The sequence below is a fragment of the Arachis hypogaea genome, chromosome 13, assembly GCF_003086295.3.
Source record: "Arachis hypogaea cultivar Tifrunner chromosome 13, arahy.Tifrunner.gnm2.J5K5, whole genome shotgun sequence".
Taxonomy (NCBI): Eukaryota; Viridiplantae; Streptophyta; class Magnoliopsida; order Fabales; family Fabaceae; genus Arachis; species Arachis hypogaea.
The window spans coordinates 79,159,978-79,168,416 of NC_092048.1; the positions used below are offsets into that span (position 1 = coordinate 79,159,978).

At 37.6% G+C, this 8,439-nt stretch overlaps 1 non-coding gene across 1 annotated transcript; it reads left to right on the forward strand.

The window, feature by feature from the left end:
* Positions 1-8,043: 8,043 nt before the first annotated feature.
* On the forward strand, positions 8,044-8,147 carry LOC112739472 (small nucleolar RNA R71). Its single transcript, XR_003170407.1, has one exon. It is a non-coding gene; the product is annotated as a small nucleolar RNA R71 (small nucleolar RNA).
* Positions 8,148-8,439: the final 292 nt, after the last annotated feature.

Below are 8,439 nucleotides of genomic sequence, written 5' to 3' on the forward strand. Positions count from 1 at the left end.
ACAGCTTGGTTTAGCCGCTTAGGCCAGGATTTTATTCCTTTAGGCCCTCCTATCCACTGATGCTCAAAGCCTTGGGATCCTTTTTATTTACCCTTGCCTTTTGGTTTTAAGGGTTATTGGCTTTTTGCTCTTGCCTTTTGGTTTTAAGAGCTTTTGGCTTTTTTTGCTTGCTTTTTCTTTTTCTATTTTTTTTTTGCTATTTTTTTTTCTATTTTTTTCTGCAAGCTTTTGTATTCACTGCTTTTTCTTGCTTCAAGAATCATTTTTATGATTTTTCAGATTATCAAATAACATGTCTCCTTGTCATTATTCTTTCAAGAGCCAACATATTTAACATTCTTAAACAACAACTTCAAAAGACATATCACTACAAGAAAAACACCCATTTAGGTACACTTGAAAAGTGTAGCCAAAAGTGAAAAAAAATGATGTCTTAGGCTACGGCTACGCTTTTTAGGCTACAGCTACGCTTTTTGGGGTGATTCCTATTTGGCCGTTGCCTATTCTCAAAGGCTACGCTTTTCTGCACCAAGGGCTACGCTTTTGGCGTTTGGGAATAGGCTACGCTTTTCAATTGATGCTGTCCAGGACCAAAGGCTACGCTTTTCAGCTTCCATTTTTGCCAGTATAGGCTACGCTTTTCAATACCTACTGCATCACCTGTAAAGCGTAGCCACATTGTATACCATGGCTACTTTTTATAAGTGTAGCCTTAGGTTCCTCTTTTTTTTTTTGTATACTATAGCTACTGTATATAAGTGTAGCCTTAGGTCTCTTTTTTTTCTGTATAATATATATATATATATATATATATATATATATATATATATATATATATATTAATACAACATAATAGTTAATATGATTACATGTATAATAATTCTGCATTTTTATTTGAATGAGTTGAATATTATAAAATAAAAATAAATACATAATTATACTAAATAATTTCTTTAAATAACAAAAATTATCTCTAACCAAAATATATTTATAATAATAATCCAAAAGTACTAGAATGAAGTTAATTGTAAAAATTCATACATCTCACACTAAAGTAAGCATAGCCATATCAAAATAACCATAATATTACTTAGAATTTACTACTAATACTCTACAAAAAAACATATCCTACATATATAAGTATCTTCTAATAAAAGTCATTAGTCAACTATACATGTAAATATTTTAAACAGTACTCTATCTTAGCCAATAAACCACAATAATAATCAGCTTAATTTCCATTGCTTAATCTTCATTGCTTAAAAAGACAACCTAGAAGAAGGTGGAAATTAGGGCAGAACCGGATAGCACAGGGCAGAAGAGCAGAGCAGGCGGAATCGAAGAAGGAAAAAGCTTGTTCCTTGGATAGAAATAGGACAGATCAATTAAATAAGTGCAGTATCTGAAATAAACAAATACAGATCAATTATTTCATCTAACATTACAGTTCTATCCGTCTGATCAAGAGAAAAAGCACAATAATATTAAAAATGTTAGAACAATTCAGTGTTATTGTCTTTTTAATGAAACAGAGGGCGGTCATGCAAACAGAGCAAAACTACCTTCAAAGAAATTATTAAAAGAAATATCCCCTGAAACCAGTAGATTAATTTCAAGCTTCAAGAAGTATAAAAAATTTAATACACATCAAGTCAAAATATGTGGGCATGGTATCCCTCTTTTTATCCTTTTCAAGCATGTTTTTGTTATTTATGCTCAATGAAACAATTGCATGAAAAGTGGATCAGGAGATTTAATCTATATGTGGAGTTGCGGACAAGCACAATCTTAATTTGACAACTCAATAGGTCCAGAGGCAGATGCCATATTCTAAATCCAAAGAACACATTTACTCATTTATATGAAAATAATTTTCAAGGTGCCAATTCGCTACATAAATTACATTATATATATATCTGCAAATATCATATCTATTGGAACAATATATTGACAGGGAAAAGACCAGAAGACTAAAACAAATACAGATCCTCCATATTTCTATGAAAATGGCTACTTCCTTCTATTGTATTTTCTATCAAATCTTCCTATTGAAAGACAAAAAATTGGAGGAAAAGTAAAAGATATTGTTTCTTAGGCCATATATAGAAAAGCAAACCAACCCCTTGATATAAGTAATAACATCTATTTTAGTATTTATATTGTAAAAAGAAAGATAAGACCTATGATAGGCAATAGTGTTAGTGGAGATCTAATGAGCTAAAGAAGTAGTGAATGAACGATACCTACAATGCGGACAAAATGGCAAAATGCACACCATGAAAAGACCCATTTTTGTTTTAGGAGAAAGACATGAATACACTTATTCACAAGTTGATAATAAACTAAAGTGTGGCATTATCATTTACAATTTCAAGCCAGAAAGGAAAGTGGGGGATGATAATAGATATATCTCTATAAATGTCAACATAATACACCATCTTTTCTCACTTTTTTGGCTAAACAAGACAATATTCCTTTCCTTTTGTACTATTTCACTATTGCTAATATTAAAGAGGATCACAAACTGCATTAGAGCAGTTACATACCTTGTTGACACTTGGAACCAGTTCTTGTAGAGCCCTGATTCTTTCTGCTATTCTTTCTTTGCGCAACTGTAACCATAATGTAACATGAAGAACTGAGCTACAAAATAAACACCCCGTCTTTAAATTTTAACACCATAACCAGCAGACAGCATGTATTTGTGCAAATATCCCAAAGCTCACCCGTTCAGCTATGTTGTGTGGGTCTGTAGCCTGTCCTCTTCTAGCCCGCACCCTAGGACGCATTGTTGGAGGATGTGGAGCTGCCGGAATAGTAGTAGGCATTGGTTGGCCATGAAAAACCTGTTAAAAGATTACATATGATCAGGGGGGCCAAAATAAGGGGGGTGAGGAAACTAAAACAGCAACTCCTCCTCTGCCTCTTAGTGATCACAGCAGTATGGAGAAGGTGTAAATAAACTTGCACTAAATCGTAATCCTGAAATGTTCAAACCATTCCATCAAAATTTGTAACACCAACTTACACCTATAAGTCAACACCTACATCAATGATTCAACAATAATAGTCAGCACAAGTGCAGAGTTTATCAATAGCTAGTTGCTCAAATCAAGAAGCATTGAAGCACACACTGCAACAAGTTTTTTCCCCCTGCTGTCTGACCTCGAATAAAGGGGAAAAGAAAAACCAAAGATGACCATCCTGAAACAATAATTTGGTTTCCATAACAGCCATGGAATAACCCTGCCTTGCTCTTTATTTTTTCAAAACTACAACATGCTTTCTTTCACAACTTCATTTTCAAGGAATTTTGAAAGTGATTCTAATTAGTTAAAAAACTACCACATGCAATTGTATTTTAGTTCCAGTTCAGAACTCAAAACCCTGCCTTGAAAAAAAAAACAAATATTGAATGCATTTGAGCTAATTTTCTGTTACGCAAAGTGTGAGAGAGAGAGAGAGGGACAGGGTGTTTACATTCTTAGCTCTGGCATCAAGGACGTCGTCGTGAAAGTGCTTGCCGCTACCGGAGGCCTCTTCCGGTGGATTCAAGAAGCCTACTTCTGGTGCTGTTACTCTATCGGCTCCTTTCCCTTGGTCCAAGTTGAGACCTAGCTGGTAAAGACAAATGCAAAAGTAGCATGTCTAGTAGTATTTTTCCCACATTCCAATCTTTAATCCATTTTCAAATCATAGTTTTTTCAAATATCTGACCTAAAGATATGCTTTGATCATCAATGGTGCACAAGCTGATTATGCTCTCACCTCAGTAGATTGTTGGAAAGCAGTAGCCTCCCTCAGGTAGATGCCCCGTGAAGAAGGATCTACAATCAGTAATCATGAGCATAAGGGAATTAATATTTTTTCTTAAGTTTTCCCTTGTGTCCAATTGAATTAATATTTCAATGAACAAAAATTTTTATCGTTGTTGTCAAAGCCAATACTCTTTTCCCTAACTTCTTCCAGTTTTTACTTGTGTCTTATCATGAGCATTCTAATTCTTAATAAATAACAGGTTATTAGAAACAATTTCCCCTAAATGAGTTAGTTATTTATAAGTACAAAACAGGCAAAAAAATAATCTGTTAAACCACGCATCTTCATCAACAACAGCATGCATGTTATCAAATCACAATTCATAAACCCATATTTCACAGATTAAAACCCCCAAATTAAAACCCCTAAAATCAGAACCCTAAACCTCTGAAATTGCAGAACCAAATAGAAATCAATAAATACATACTCAACGATGTGAGCACAGAGAAGACGATGATGAGAAGAACGGCGAAGAAGAGCGATGGTCAGTGCAACAACAGCGACGATCAACATCGACGGTGACTGGCGGTGACTGGTTACTGGGTGGCGACAATCACCAGCGACGGTGAGAAACCGAGAATGGAGAAACTGAAAGGGGAAGGACAATGAGAAGCGCAGAGATGATGATGCTGAGAGCGGTGCAGCTCAGTGCAGGAGGGCGAAGCGGAACGACGGTTAGTGGCGAAAGTGAGTGTTGTGTGTGGTTCTTCGCGATGGTGAGAGGGTTTCAGAAAGGGGATAATGGCGCTGTGATAACAAAAATTTCAGAGAGGGTTTCAGAGAGGGTTCTTCGCGATGATGAGTGATGAGCTTTGGAAGGAACAAAGGCACTGTGGTTCGTGTGGTTCCAGATAGGGGATAAAGGCGCTGTGATTCACTAAGTGTTGTGAGTTTTAGTAAGGGAATAATGAGCTTTGGTGGGAACAAAAATTTCACTAAGTGTTGTGAGTTTGTTTTCAATTGGGAAAAAGAGGGAAGGCATCACTTTTGAAACGCACCCAAAACTTAACTAATAGGCTACCGTCAAAAAGCATTCTCTTTGATACAAAAAGTGGACCCATAGATATTAACATACGGCTATGCTTTATAAGTGATTTCTATAATATATAAGGCTACACTTTTCAAATGATGCCAGAATTGTGTTTCCTTTTCTCTAAAAAAAAGGCAACACTGAGAAAAGCGTAGCCTATTCTATGAATAGGCTACCCTTTTCAAATGTAACTTAAAAAAAGTGTGGCTGAATGGGTATTTTTCTTGTAGTGTATGCACTGTTCAAGCATTCATTCAGAAAACAAAAAGTATTGTCACCACATCAATATAATTAAACCAAGTTCAAGGATAAATTCGAAACTCATGTACTTCTTGTTCTTTTAAATTAAAACATTTTTTATTTATGAGAGGTGATGGATTCATAGGACATTCATGACTTTAAGACATAGTTACTAAATACTACTGATCATGTAATAAGACACAAACATAGATACGCATTTAACATAAAGAAAATGAAAAAGAGAAAATTTAAGAACAAGGAATGAGTCCACCTTAGTGATGGTGGCGTTTCCTTCTTGAGGAACCAATGATGTCCTTGAGCTCTTCTATGTCTCTTCCTTGTCTTTGTTGCTCCTCCCTCATTGCTCTTTGATTTTCTCTAATTTCATGAAGGATGATGGAGTGCTCTTGATGTTCCACCCTTAGTTGCAGTCAAATGTTCTACCACTGAGCTATAGACCCTTGATTTGCAGTCAAATGTCCCTTCCTCATTGTGTGGGGAAAAATGTATCCCCTGAGGTATCTCAGGGATCTCTTGATTTGCAGTCAAATGTTCTACCACTGAGTTATAGACCCTTGATTGAAGCTTTTGTCTTCCCTTTCCTCTTTCTAGAGGTTTTTCTGGCCTTAGATGCCATCAATGGTTATGGAAAACCACACCAAACTTAGAATGTTGCTCGCCCTCGAGCAAAAGAAGAAAGAATAGAAGAAGAAGAAGATGTGGAAGAATCTTGGATTATGAGGAGGGAAAGTGGGGATCCTGTGGGGTCCACAGATCCTGAGATGATCCTGTGAGGTCCACAGATCTTGAGGTGTCAAGGATTTACATCCCTGCACCAATTAGGCATGTAAAATGCCTTTGCATGAAATTCTGGCGTTTAAACGCCGAACTGATGCTTGTTCTGGGCGTTCAACGCCCAGATGCAGCATGTTTCTGGCGTTGAACGCCAGTTCTATGCTTGTTTCTGGCGTTCAGCGCCAGATCCATGCTCTGTTCTGGCGTTGAACGCCAGCCAAATGCTCCTTACTGGCGTTTAAACGCCAGTAAGTCCGTCCTCCAGGGTGTGATTTTTCTTCTGCTCTTTTTGATTCTGTTTTTAATTTTTTTGATTTATTTTGTGACTCCACATGATCATGAACCTAATAAAACATGAAAGAACAATAAAAATAAAAATAAAATTAGATAAATAAAAATTGGGTTGCCTCTCAACAAGCGCTTCTTTAATGTCAATAGCTTGACAGTGGGCTCTCATGGAGCCTCACAGATGTTCAGAGCATTGTTGAGACTTCCCAATACCAAACTTAGAGTTTGGATATTGGAGTTCAACACCAAACTTAGAGTTTGGATGTGGCCTCTCAACACCAAACTTAGAGTTTGATTGTGGGGGCTCTGGTTGACTCTGTTTTGAGAGAAGCTTACTGTGCCTCTTTTCCATGTTTGCAGAAGGATGTCCTTGAATTTTAAACTCAAGGGAGTCCTCATTCAATTAAAGGACTAGTTCACCTCTGTTAACATCAATCACAGCTCTTGCTGTGGCTAGGAAGGGTCTTCCAAGGATGATGGATTCACCCTCATCCTTCCCAGTATCTAGGATTATGAAATCAGCAGGGATGTAAAGGCCTTCAACCTTTACTAATATGTCCTCTACTTGTCCATAAGCCTGTTTTCTGGAATTGTCTGCCATCTCTAATGAGCTTTTAGCAGCTTGTACCTCAAAGATTCCCAGTTTCTCCATTACAGAGAGTGGCACGAGGCTTATTCCTGACCCAAGGTCACATAGAGCCTTCTCAAAGGTCATGGTGCCTATGGTACAAGGTATTAAGAACTTCCCAGGATCCTGTTTCTTCTGAGGCAATCTCAGTTGATCCAATGCATTTTGTTCATTGGTGAACAGGGGAGGTTCATCTCCCCAAGTCTCATTATCAAATAAATTGGCATTCAGCTTCCTGATTGCACCAATGAACTTGGCAACTTGCTCTTCAGTAACATCTTCATTCTCTTCAGAAGAGGAATACTCATCAGAGCTCATGAATGGCATAAGGAGGTTCAATGGAATCTCTATGGTCTCTAGATGAGTCTCAGATTCCTTTGGTTCCTTAGAGGGAAACTCCTTATTGATCACTGGACGTCCCAGGAGGTCTTCCTCACTGGGATTCACATCCTCAACCTCCCTTACAGGTTCAGCCATGGTAATTAATTCAATGGCCTTACACTCTCCTTTTGGATTCTCTTCTGTATTGCTTGGGAGAGTACTAGGAGGGGTTTCAGTGATTCTATTACTCAGCTGGCCCACTTGTGCTTCCAAATTTCTAATGGAGGACCTTGTTTCATTCATGAAACTCATAGTGGCCTTAGATAGATCAGAGACTAAGTTTGCTAAATTAGAGGTATTTTGTTCAGAGTTCTCTGTCTGTTGCTGAATGGATGATGGAAAAAGCTTGCTATTGCTAAACCTGTTTTTTCCACCATTATTAAAGCCTTGTTGAGGCTTTTGTTGATCCTTCCATGAGAGATTTGGGTGATTTCTCCATGAGGGATTATAGGTGTTTCCATATGGTTCACCCATGTAATTCACCTCTGCTATTGCAGGGTTTTCAGGATCATAAGCTTCTTCTTCAGAAGATGCCTCTTGAGTACTGTTGGATACAGCTTGCATTCCATTCAAACTCTGAGAAATCATATTGACTTGCTGAGTCAATATTTTATTCTGGGCCAATATGGCATTCAGAGTATCAATTTCAAGAACTCCCTTCTTCTGAGGCGTCCCATTACTCACAGGATTCCTCTCAGAAGTGTACATGAACTGGTTATTAGCAACCATGTCAATGAGTTCTTGATCTTCTGTAGGCATTTTCTTTAGGTGAATGGATCCACCTGTAGAAGTATCCAATGACATCTTAGCTAATTCAGACAGACCATCATAGAATATATCCAGGATGGTCCATTCTGAAAGTATGTCAGAAGGACACTTTTTGGTTAGTTACTTGTATCTCTTCCAAGCTTCATAGAGGGATTCACCTTCCTTCTGTCTGAAGGTTTGAACATCCACTCTAAGCTTACTCAGCTTTTGAGGAGGAAAGAACTTGGCTAAGAAAGTCGTGACCAGCTTATCCCAAGAGTTCAGGCTATCCTTGGGTTGAGAGTCCAACCGCACTCTAGCTCTGTCTCTTACAGCAAACGGGAAAAGCATGAGCCTGTAGACTTCAGGATCTACTCCATTAGTCTTAACAGTATCACAGATCTGCAAGAATTCAGTTAAGAACTGAAAAGGATCTTCAGATGGAAGTCCATGAAACTTGCAGTTTTGTTGCATCAGAGAAACTAATTGAGGTTTAAGCTCAAAATTGTTT